We start from the raw sequence: 11,717 nt of genomic DNA on the forward strand, positions 1-11,717 counted from the left end.
AGAGGCCTTTTGCCTGGCAGTCAATGTTTATACATTTTTAAAGGGTTGTTTAAAAAATACAAAGGATGCCCTAGCCATTTTGGCTCACTCGGCCTGAGAACTGAAGGGTCCCAGGTTCAATTCCAGTGAATGGCATATACCTCGGTTGCATACTGGATCCCCAGCCCTGGTTGGGGTGCCTACATGCAGGAGGTAACCAATCCATGTATTTCTCTCACATTGATGTTTCTCTGTCTCCCTCGCTTTCTCTTTCCACTCTCTAAAAAAAAAAGTCAATGGAGAGGATTAATAAAATATAAAGTGAAAAATTTCTTTAAAGACAAAACAAAGGGATATATGACAGAGACCTTATGTGGTCCACAAAGCCTAAAATATTTGCTATCTGACCCATTAGAGAAAAAATGTAGTGACCCCAGGTGGAGGGCAGGCAATAAGCTGAGAGTTTAATTTTCAGGTGAAAGTAGAAAATACACAGATTTTATCAATGAAGAGAATAAAGAATCAGACTGTTCTAATTCTCGAGTGTTATAAAAGGGACAAACATAAAGTAGTAGTAGAAGGGACACACATCATCTAAGGCAGCGGTTCTCAACCTGTGGGTCGTGACCCCTTTGGCCGTCGAACAACCCTTTCACAGGGGTCCCTAAGACCATCCTGCATATCAGATATTTACATTACGATTCATAACAGTAGCAACATTACAGTTATGAAGCAGCAACGAAAATAATTTTATGGTTGGGTCACAACATGAGGAACTGTATTTAAAGGGCCAGAAGGATGAGAACCACTGATCTAAGGGAAAGGTCATTTGCATAAGTCAGCCAGTGATTCCTAGGAGCTGTTTCAGGCACTGGAAGGGTCAGCTCAAATAGATTTATTAGGTTATGTAACGTCAGAAAGACTGTGTCTGGCTCCAGCAATTCTTGAGAACTCAGGTTAACTGACAGTGAAGGGAAACATCTGTAGCCTGGAGCAGTGGGCTATGTGGGCCCATGGACCAGCTCAGGTTTCAGAAGACCCAGGAACATCAATTTTTTAAAAATATTTTTTTATTGATTTCAGAGGGGGGGGGGGAGATAGAAACCTCAATGATGAGGATCATTGATCGGCTGCCTCCTGCATGTCCCCTACTGGGGATTGAGCCCACAACCCAGGCATGTGCCCTTGACCAGAATCGAACCCGGGACCCTTCAGTCCGCAGGCTGACACTATCTACTGAGCCAAACCGGCTAGGGCTGAACGGCTCTTTAAAACTATTGGTCATTAGTACCTACCTTAGCTATTTGGCAGTTTGACCCATTCCAGACGTCTCTGTTTTTAAAACTCAAACTAAGAAGATATCTGATGATGGAAAATGTTGGTTTGGTCACAGCTCGTGGCAAAAACTGATCTAAACAAAAGCATTTCATAAAGATTTATGAACTCCTGTAACACACTCATTCCTACTTGACACAAATGACAGCTGCTTTACCGTATAATGCTGTATGGCAAAGCCTCCTCAGATAAAAGATTTGAATATTTCTAATGCACTGGTTCTCACCTGGGGGTGATTTTGCCACCGGGTACATTTGACAGTGTCTGGAGATATTTTTGGTTTTGGGATGGCATGGACATGGAGTGGGTAGAGACCAGTGATGCTGCTAAACCTCCTATGGTGCACAGACAGCCCCCACGACAGAGTTATCCGAGCCAGAATGTCCAGAGTGATGAGGTTGAGACCCTCTGATGGCATGACAAGGAAGAATTTTTTTAGTGGTTCTTGTTTTCCCGGAGAAGTATGGAAATGCTGCTGGTGTATGTTTGCAGTTTTTAAAGGATGAACTATTTAAAGTTATGACTTGGTATGTCGTGGCAGAATGCACGGGAGAACGATCAGCCAGCACTCTGAGGGAGGAAAGTTTAACCTTTATTTCGCAGATCTGATAGCCCAGGAGAATTCCGAATCCAAAGCCTGAATTCTACTCATGGGGAGGCTCTGACCTATATATCCCCTCCTGTGGCGGGCCCCTGAGGGTCCCCGCAGCTCCGCCCAAAGTCAGTCTTGGCGAGGCCTTGGGGGCATGCTCTGCAGCTCCGCCCAAGTCAGTCAGAGTGGGGAAGTAAGACTGCAGTTTCAACCTGATGCTGAACTAGGTTGCAAGCCCCCCCTAACCCCCCCCCCCAATTTTCCTTTTCAGGTAGAGGCCTATCTAGACCTTTTACCAGTAATGGTTAATCCTTTCAAAGAAATAGCTTTTTTCCTAGGAAATATGGTGCTAATTGCATTTCTCAGCCAACAAAAAAGTAGACATTTGGGGGATAATTTGTGGTTTATTTGGTCAATAATGATTGGGGAGATAGAAACATAACTACCATTTTTCAAGAAACGAAGAAGAAAATAGATTTCAGTTGGGGTGGTAGTGCCCGGTCCATGAGCCTTAAAGGGTGAGCCGTGTGTATCATGACTTCCCACTAGAGTTCTGCCTTACCTGGGACATAGAGATGTTGGCCTTCAAACAGTTACTGTTACTGACGACACTGCGGGTGGCAGGGAGCAGGAAGGAAGTTGTAAACTCCATCATGCAGACTCAGGAGAGCAGCAAGGGTGCATCTCCCAGACTGTCTTTGAAAATCAGCCCTAGCAGGGTAGTCTCACCCTGGAAATCAGTAAACGCCATGAATCAGAGTTTACTTTCCCTCGAGAACCACTGACGAACATGCTGTTAAACATTTACCAACACACCATTGGGTGGAATGGGGACGCACGCCCACACGGTTTCCCACTAGGACAAGCCCTCGCACCAGTATTCACCCTCCAAGTTCTTTCAGGTTATTTTTTCTCCTCTGTTGGTTTCATGTATTTCACAGGTCCTCCCTGACTTTAGCCAACTGTTCTAATGGGTGTAATGTGTATCTTTCTTGGTATGCATTCTTGTAAAATGTGTTTTGCTGTTCTCTACACATTTAAATTTCATAAATGGCATTACTATAAATGGCATTACTATATTTCATTTTGAATCTTTTTTCACTCAGAATGGTTTTAAGATCCACCAATGGCACTCATTATAGGTACATCTAATCTATTGTTTCTCTGCTGCATCCACATTTTGCCTACCTTTTTTTTTTTTTTTTAAGAGGAGGAGGTAAGGAGAGAATGAGAGAAACATCCATTTGTTCCACTTATTTATATATTCATTAGTTGCTTCTTGTATGTGCCCTGAACAGAGATCAAACCCGCAACCTTGGCATAGCGGGACGATGCTCTAACCAACTGAGTTACCCGGTACGGCCTTGCCTATCCTCTCTTCCAGACTCCACCAACTCCCCTCACCACAAATAACAGTGCTTGCTTCCTCTCCACAATGGCTGCACCAGGCTGCTCTCCCACCAGCAACACACAGTGCCTGCAGGCCCACAGCCTCACCCAGCCCCTGGCACGATGACCCAGCTTTTGGACTTCTGCCAGTCTAATGTAGTCTAAAGAGGCGTAGTTGTAACATACTTCATAGGTTCTCCTTTCCTATAATGCAAGTGGAGTAGGCAGTTAAACAGCATGAGCAGAGCAGAACCGTGGGCCAGGTGCAGAGGGTCACCAGGGCGGAGAGCCCCAGGTGCCTAGCAACGCACAAAACCACAAGCCCTTGCCTGACCACTCCCTTAAGCATTAACTCCTGGAAGGTGACATCTAGGCTTCAGTTGTTTCAGCTCCAGGCCCAGAGAAGCAGCACCATATCAGGACCTGCTGCATTGACTAATGACCCCCTGGCACCGGTGGAGGCCCCGAGGAGACCCGGGGGAAACATGCTCTATTGAGATCTTCCCCTGAGACCTTCAGATAAAAGCTCTAAGGAGCATCCAGCCCCCTTCCCCACCCCCTCTTTCCCCAGGGCATGCTCTCTTTCCTGGAGTATGCCCTTGCGCCTCTCCTCCCTTTCTCCTCCCTTTCTCCTCAAGATGCATATCTCTCAACCTCTTGCTTCTAAGCTCCAAGGGAGGGCCCTTTTACTACTTCTGTCACTTTCTAAATTTTCCTTTAAGTTCCTTGGCTCTGAATTCTTTCAAGCCAAACTCAAGGAGGGAGGTTGCTGAACCGTCCAGCCTAACGCATGGCTAACGCCAGGTGCCCTTTTCCCACCGCCAACACAAGCTCCCACAGCCTGCCCATCTATAGCTCGGACTTTCACAGAGGGCTCTGAGACCGCCTCTCCTGCTGCTCTCAAACCCATGCTTGCCGGCTCTTTTATATTTTTTGTTCATTGTTATTGGTTAACAGACCAGGTATATTAAAATGAGGATGGTGGAAATCTACAATTCTGTCTCATCGTTGATGTTTCTCTCTCTCTCCCTCTCCCTTCCTCTCTGAAATCAATAAAAATAATATATATATTTGAAAAATAAAGTGGGCAATTTCTATTTAGAGGTCTGGACTGGTTATATCTGTTTTCTGGAGCCCCACTCAGGGGTTAGGTACTATTAGATATTTCCCCACAGAATATGTGAGAATTTTCTTTAGGGTGGTGGGGGAAATCCCTTAACTCTTGATTCCGAGACAAAGGTGAGGCTGAAATGATAGGAGCCAGCTCTGGATCTCAGCAACACCATTGCTCTTAATAACCTGAAGAGAAGGCACCCATCCCCATGGGCCTAACATATGCTGGAGTGTATGCCTCATCGTGCCTGGAACTGTGCCTGTGCGGAGATTTCAGCTCATCCAATCCAAGGAGACTTGGCTTTAATACCTTGTGTCAGAAACGGAGCCCCAGGAAGATCAGGGCATTGCATTCTGCAGCACTGTGTTCCGGCCTGTGAGCAATAGGAGAGTCAGGGAACCGGAGACCCACAGGTGCACCTCAGACCAGAGCCTCGCCTGCTCCACCTGGGAGGGCTCGGCTGTCTGCACTGAAGGCAGGAGCCAAGGCCTCGGGCTGCCAATGCCCACATGCATCTGGAAAACCAGTTCCAGGCCGGAGACGTCAGGTTTTGTGCTGTTTACCACCAGAACCTTCTCTCCAAGCTAAACAGGCTTCACTACCAACGAGGGAGGCTGGGACTTGTTAGAATCATGGAACAGTGCCCAGAAGGTAGCAGGTGTTTCAAATGCTTTTGCCGAAGGAACTTCCTTTGAGGCAGAGGAGATTCCTCCTGCATTCCTTGTTGTGTTTCCTGTGGCATTAAAAGTTTTCATGAGTCAAATTCTCTCTACTTGGATGGATCCGGAAAGCTCAGAGACTGTAGACAGTTAGCAAAAGTTAAACGTCGGGGACTACTTAGGTAGAGAGACGGAGACATTTACTCCACACAGCTTTGCAAATGGCAGCACAGAAATCAAGAGCACACAATTTGGAGTCAGCCTCGCCATCTCCACTACCTGTATGACCTTGACCAAGTTACTTAACCTCTGGAAGCACCCCCTTTTGTAAAATGGGGGATAAAAATATCTTGCCCACAGGGTTTCTGTGAGGATTAAATAAAATAATGCTTGTGAGGTCCCTAGCACATTCCTGACCCTTTACAGGAGCTCAGAAAACAGGAGTGCTTACGAAAAACAGACCTGCTAGCCCTTCTGAACACACAGCTGTCACACGGGGGAGCCTCTGGAAGGAGGGGCTGTGGCATTATATGCTCTCAATCCCTGTGAAGGACACAGCTCACCATCGGGACCATCAGGACTATAAACTCTATTTAGAAGAACAAATGAATTCTTACTCCTTCAAATAAAATCAACGGACATGCTCCGCCACGCAGAAATGTTCTGGCAAAAGGCATCACATTCGGCAGCGCCCCTAAGCCCTGATGCTGAAGCAAGGCAAACCGCCTCTTCCTACTGACCTAAAAGCTAAGATTTAGTTTACCACTAGTGGAGGAGTCGTCAGTTTTATTTGAACACAACAGGAAACCACTTGTTTCAGCTCAGATCTCTTTCTAATGGTCAGGAAAGTGCTAAGCCTTCAGTTCCTGTATATACACAGATAATCACGGCGAATTTTGTGAAGTTACTGTAGTGCAGTAGGTCTCAGAGTGCAGCCCCCAGCACCGGCATCTCCCAAACCGACTGAATCAGAACCTCTGAGGGGCGGGGCCCAGCAAGCTGGTCTAACATGTCCTCTGGCGGTTCTGCCCCTTGTGGGTGCTGATGGAGTCCCACCCAGACCCCCTTTGTCACTGCCTCCATTCTGTAGCTGCAAGGGCCAGTTACCCTCTTCCCATGGGCAAGACCTCAGACCCATCATTAACCAGCCCCATGGCTTCAACTGGGACTAGTTCTGCCGAACAATTCATATCCTAGGGTTTCTCAGTGGATGGGGAGGGAGCTAGACTGCAGTGGCTTTTCCCTGGGCGCATCTGCTTTTCCCATGCTCCTCCTGACAGCACACCCTCCATCAATTGCACAAGAACCCCCGTCTCAGATTCTGCTCTTAAGGAATGCAATCCACAGCAGTTAATTTCACAATCTCAAAAAATGCACTACTACCAGAACATGTCTGTCCACAATTCCCAGTTATTTTACTCAAGGCAATTCTCAAACCAGCACACCTATACCTAAGCCCCCTAGAGCAGTGGTTCTCAACTTTGGCTGCACATTAGAATCACCTGGGAATCTTTTTAAAATCCTGATTTCTGGGCCTTATCCTCCGGAAATTCTGTTTCTTTGTTACTAATGTCGTGGCCCCACCCCATAACAAAGAAACAGAATTTCCCACCACAGGCCAGGGGGTTCCAGATTGACCTGGAAGCTCCCTTAGAGTCCACTGCTTCTCCATCCCAGTGACAGTGGAAACGAATGTGGTGTGGCGCCCTTCTCTCTGGGATTCCCTAAGGAAGCTCACATATATGGAAATGCTCTGAATTTTCTCTTTGGTAGAAAACAAAGATCCTTACAGCCAGAAGGGGTTTCAGAATTTAGCTTTCCGTCTAGTCCTGCTTAAACTTGCTCATGTATTTCGCCTCTGGGGCTCCAGCCCTTGACCAGTCCCAACCTGCACGCAGCTCAGCGGACAGGTGTCAGGCTCCCAGCAGCACTCACTCACTGGGGAAAAGTGTCCCCGTCACAAGCCACAGCTCACTTCACCTATTGTGGCCCTTGGGCCAGAAAAAGTTCCTCTGACAGCTTGAGACATTACTTTTACTATGAAATATTAAAGTTGGTGATTTGTAATTAGCCAAAGGGTGAGAAAAAACAGGCATCCTTTTGTTATCAGTTAATAACACCTTAGCTCTGAGGAACTAAATCCCATTTAATCCAAAGGGAAAAGCAGCTCTGCTGGCGGGGCCTCAGGTGGGGAACGCTGGGCGCCCAGGATCCAGGTAAGATAAAGTGAATGCGCCTCCAACATGTGGCCAGGAAGCGGTTTGTGTAGAAATGGGCTAGGATTTATTAGGTGACTTTGTTGGGGTCCAACCCCAGCAGGTCCAGGGGTTCCCCAAGGTGTGGACAGAGTCAGCGATGAAGGAATGACATGGAGACAGCGTTCAGTTGATCAGCAGCCTAGCCAGGATCTCCAGCCAAGTTCTCCAGCCAAGTTCTGGTGTTTATTGTCTTGTTACATCTGTATTTATACCAGTTGATTTTAATCCTGTCAATTTCTATTGCAAAGGTTAGGGCGTTTCTTATCTCCATTCCAGGGAGTAAAGATTATGTAGGTTAAGCATGATTGTTTGTAGTTAAAGTGATTAACTACCCGCCTGGCACTTAGTTAAGGGGTTTTATCCCCTCCCTAACTTCAGGGAAAAATCCCTAGCTGGGGAAACAACCTTTCTCGGAGAGGTGACCTTGGTTAAAACACATAGTGCTAAGGGGAGCAAACATATTAAGAACAGTATGCTATATAAGCCAGGTCCCTTGAAACATATGCTGTGCAGATGTTTCCTGCAGCGACTGTGTCAAGCAGCAAGGATGGACCGGCTTCCGGCAAATTTTTTCTTTTTCTAGTTCGAAACATTTTATTTAAATGTGCCAAATAAAAACTCACATTTGCAAACCATAAGATGTTAATACATTCAACAAAAATTTATATTATCTTACTGCTGTGAATTTACAGAGTAATAATCCAGATCCATTTTGATTAGATGGTTGAACAGAGATCAAACCCTGAACCTTCCTAGGTTACTTTTTACAAACATCACAAATCCCTTATAATAATGTAAACAAAATAACTTTTCCCTAAAAGGTGAACTTGAGAACGTCAGTCCACTCTTTCAGGACTTGCACTTCTTCTTGGACTTCCTGATGGGGAACGACTTCTTTTTGGAGATGGAGATCTGGACTTTGATCGGCTGCTTCTTGGTCGTGAAATAGACCTGGATCTTGATCGTGATCTCGATCCTTTTATAGAACCAGATCTAGATCGTCTGAGTGAAGCGGATGGTGATCTACGAAGAGATACAGATCTTGATCGTCGAGGAGATGCTGATCTCGACCTCCTTCCCCTGCTCCTGCTCCGTGAGCGAGAATATCGTCTACCTCTGGATCTCGAATATGATCTAGACCGTGACCTGCTTCTTCTTCGTCGGCTATAGCGATGACAATCATAAACATAATGTCCCTTTTCACCACACTCATAGCATCTATCACTTGGATCAAAGGGATGTCGGGCAGGTGGTCTATCCAAACGAGATCTCCGAGGCATGCATCTTCTTTTTTTTTTTTTGTGACAAAGGATTTTTACTGAAAAGTCACACAAAAGTGGACACCTAGTAATGCTGTAAATAATTCTATACAATTACACTCTTTGTGTATCTTATTAAGATCTTTATACTTTGCCAATATAAGCAGGCATCCAGCAAACATATCCAGAATAAAAAACATTTTATGGACATAACACTTCATCGTAACTGGTAAGACAGCTGACCTCCAAGTCTTCCAGCAGAATGTACTCCTTTCTCAGGCATATGAATTAAGCACAGGGAAGCTGTACGCAACTCCCTGCCTGTCCAGGACCAGGAGGGTGCTCGACCGGCTCCCCATGTGCTTCTGTATGGCCCCTACCAAGATTTGCCTCAGAAATGCGGGGATGTGGGGGGACAGTGGGAAAGAATATACAGGATCCCCAACAGACTCTGCTTCCCAAAGGCCACTTGTGGGGGACACGGGGCAGAACAGGTGCGCCCACACCGGCCGCAGAGAAGGGTTTCACTGACACCACGAAGCTCAGAGAAAGACCACACCAGCTTTACACCCCCTTTATTTAGGGTTCCCACTCTTCAGGTTCACAGGACTATCTACAGAAACACTAGGTCCATGTGCAGCCAACATGATCAGAGACAATTCACCCCCTCCCTGCGCTGCTTCCTGCAGGCCCAAGGGACCATGATAGTCTTTGTCTCACAACAAAAACTCTGTACATGCAAATAAAAACAAAACAAAATAAAAACAAAACAAAGAAAAACAATTAATGACTATCTACAAGGCTAGCTCTTTGTAGAGGCTGCAGGTTCTGGAGACTGAAGAAATTCGTACGGGTCATGGGTCACCTCTGGCTGCTTATCGACACTGAGGTGAGAAGGGCTTCCCAGGTGGTGCTGATCCCTGTCGGAGGTGTTAGACAGGGAGCTGAGGTTGGACGATGGCCGGGAGCCCCCATGCTCTGCTTGTGCCTCATGCAGATCCTGTAGGAGCTTTGTCGTCTCATCCAAGTTCAAATGGCTGTCATCATGGTCCAGCTCCTTCTTCACTTTCCCCAGAGAGCTGAGCATGGAGATGTCCAAAGAGACGTCAGAATACGACTTCATTGACATGAAATCCAGCACAGAGCCACCATCTCCTAGGGAGTCCCCAGTCTTTACTTCATCTGATGGCTTCATCGCGACATTTCTCCTCTGCCTCAGCTGGAAGAGCATGCGGGAGTGGTCTCCGCCTGTGATCTGGTCCAGAAGGTCGTCCACCATTCTCTTGCTGTAGCTCCCAGCATCCTTCACAAACTCCTGCAGGCTCAGCGCATACTGCACACCTGTCTCATCTCCATAGGCAGAATACAGAAGCTCCGTTTCGTCTGATTTCAAGTCTCCAAATACAGAATTATTATGCATTGAAAGTGCAGTACTGGCACTTGAGAGAAATGTGACTTTGCTTCTTCTCTCATCTTTGAAGCCCAGAGTGGTGAAGCTGAAGCCGGGGAGCGGCTTGCTGGAGAGGGAGCTCAGGTCCACCGGGTGGGTCTCCTCCTCGTCGGCATCAGGCTCAGCTGTGTTGACCACGCTGTAGAGCAGGCTCCCATCTCCGCTCTTCTTCAGGTAGCCCATCTTGCTACCTGGAAGGAGTCGGTTGATCCTGTCCCGAGCCTCGTCTGCTGTGTGCTCCACCGAGGCCAGCACATGTTCTTCTGCTGTGCTGTCAGTCAAGCTGCAAGCATTTCCTTCTGGCTCAAACATGCAGCTGATGACTTCTCTACTCGGCCTTTTGGATTTCTTAGCAGTTTCTACTTGTACAGGTACAACTTTGGGAACTGGTTCCTCAACAGCTGTGTCTTCGTTGCCCAGAAGAGCTGCCTGCTGAGAAAAATCCATGTCCTGCATAAACGACATGCTGCACTTCAAAGCTAACAGCCGCTCTTTGCTCATCATCTTAAAGCCTGCGTGAAGGATCTTCTTAGCTAACTTGTAGTACACAGTGTCTGGTCTGTTGTATGTCATTGCATTATCACACATCAGTTTGAAATCTGCCTTAAATTCCGTGACTGATTTGTATTCATTAGCCATGATTTTGTCTTTCATTGTGCCAAAATCCATTGGATGTTTTATTATCATTGAGTATCCAGGAGCAATTGCATCCGTGACAGGAAAAGCAAAAAACCCACGAGGATCTTTTCTCTGGAGCTGGCGGAGGAAATGTTCTAGTAGTTGCTGAATAGGCGTGCTCTCATTTTCAGCTGGCTGTGTCCGGCACGCTCGGACTGGCAGATCGGGAGGTGGCTCCACCTCTACCTTCTTCCCAGGATCAAAGTCATCAGCCTCTCCCTCCGTGTCACAGTGTTCCTTTTCCCGTTTCCGCTTCTTCTCTTCCTTCCGTTTCCTTCTTTCGTCATCGTCCAGGTATTTCTCCTTCTCTGACTTTTTCTTCTTTTTCTTCTTTTTTTTGTGCCTCTCTCGCTCATGGTCTGACCTGTCATCGTAGTAACTGGAATCATGGCCAGATCCCAAGAGTTCAGTCACTTCACTTCCTCTAAACTTGAGAACCAGCTTCAGGGGCTTCTCCAAGGGTTTGTCTGCATACTCCTCGTACGAGGAGCGCCACTCGGTCTTGTGCTTCTTGCCCATGGCGGCGGCGGGGCTGGGGCATGGGGCCGAGGGCAGCAGCAAGCGCGGCCCTGGCTCTGTGCCTGAGAGGCAGACCTCTTGATAGTTCAACCCTCACTCGGGAACCACAAATCACCTTGCCATCCAGGCCTTGAACTGCATCTTCTGCATCTCTAGGGTCTTCAAATTCCACAAAGGCAAATCCCGGAGGATTTCTTGCAATCCACACAGTTCTTAAGGGGCCATAGTAACTGAAAGCCCTTTCTAACTCTTCTTTGCCAGCACCAGTTCCCAGGTTACCAACATACACCTTGGTTTCTCCTCTGTAATGCGATATGATGACTGGCCCGAGAGCTCGGCTCGTTCAGCTCCAGGAGCCCAGGATCGCGAGAAGCTGCAAAGACCTCGCACACCAATGGTCCCAGCGTCCAACCCCGTCAGGATCAGGGTTTCCCCAACCGTGCGGACGGAGTCGACAATGAAGGAATGACACGGAGACAGCGTTC

The 11,717-nt window shown here is 47.2% G+C and overlaps 1 pseudogene across 1 annotated transcript; it reads right to left on the reverse strand.

Annotated features, from left to right (window-relative positions):
• Positions 1-8,625: 8,625 nt before the first annotated feature.
• On the reverse strand, positions 8,626-11,221 carry LOC102431085 (annotated as a pseudogene). The gene has a single exon (XR_002831490.1). The product of XR_002831490.1 is annotated as a bromodomain-containing protein 9 pseudogene (transcript).
• Positions 11,222-11,717: the final 496 nt, after the last annotated feature.

The sequence above is a fragment of the Myotis lucifugus genome, unplaced genomic scaffold (genome assembly GCF_000147115.1).
Source record: "Myotis lucifugus unplaced genomic scaffold, Myoluc2.0 scaffold_216, whole genome shotgun sequence".
Classification (NCBI taxonomy): Eukaryota; Metazoa; Chordata; class Mammalia; order Chiroptera; family Vespertilionidae; genus Myotis; species Myotis lucifugus.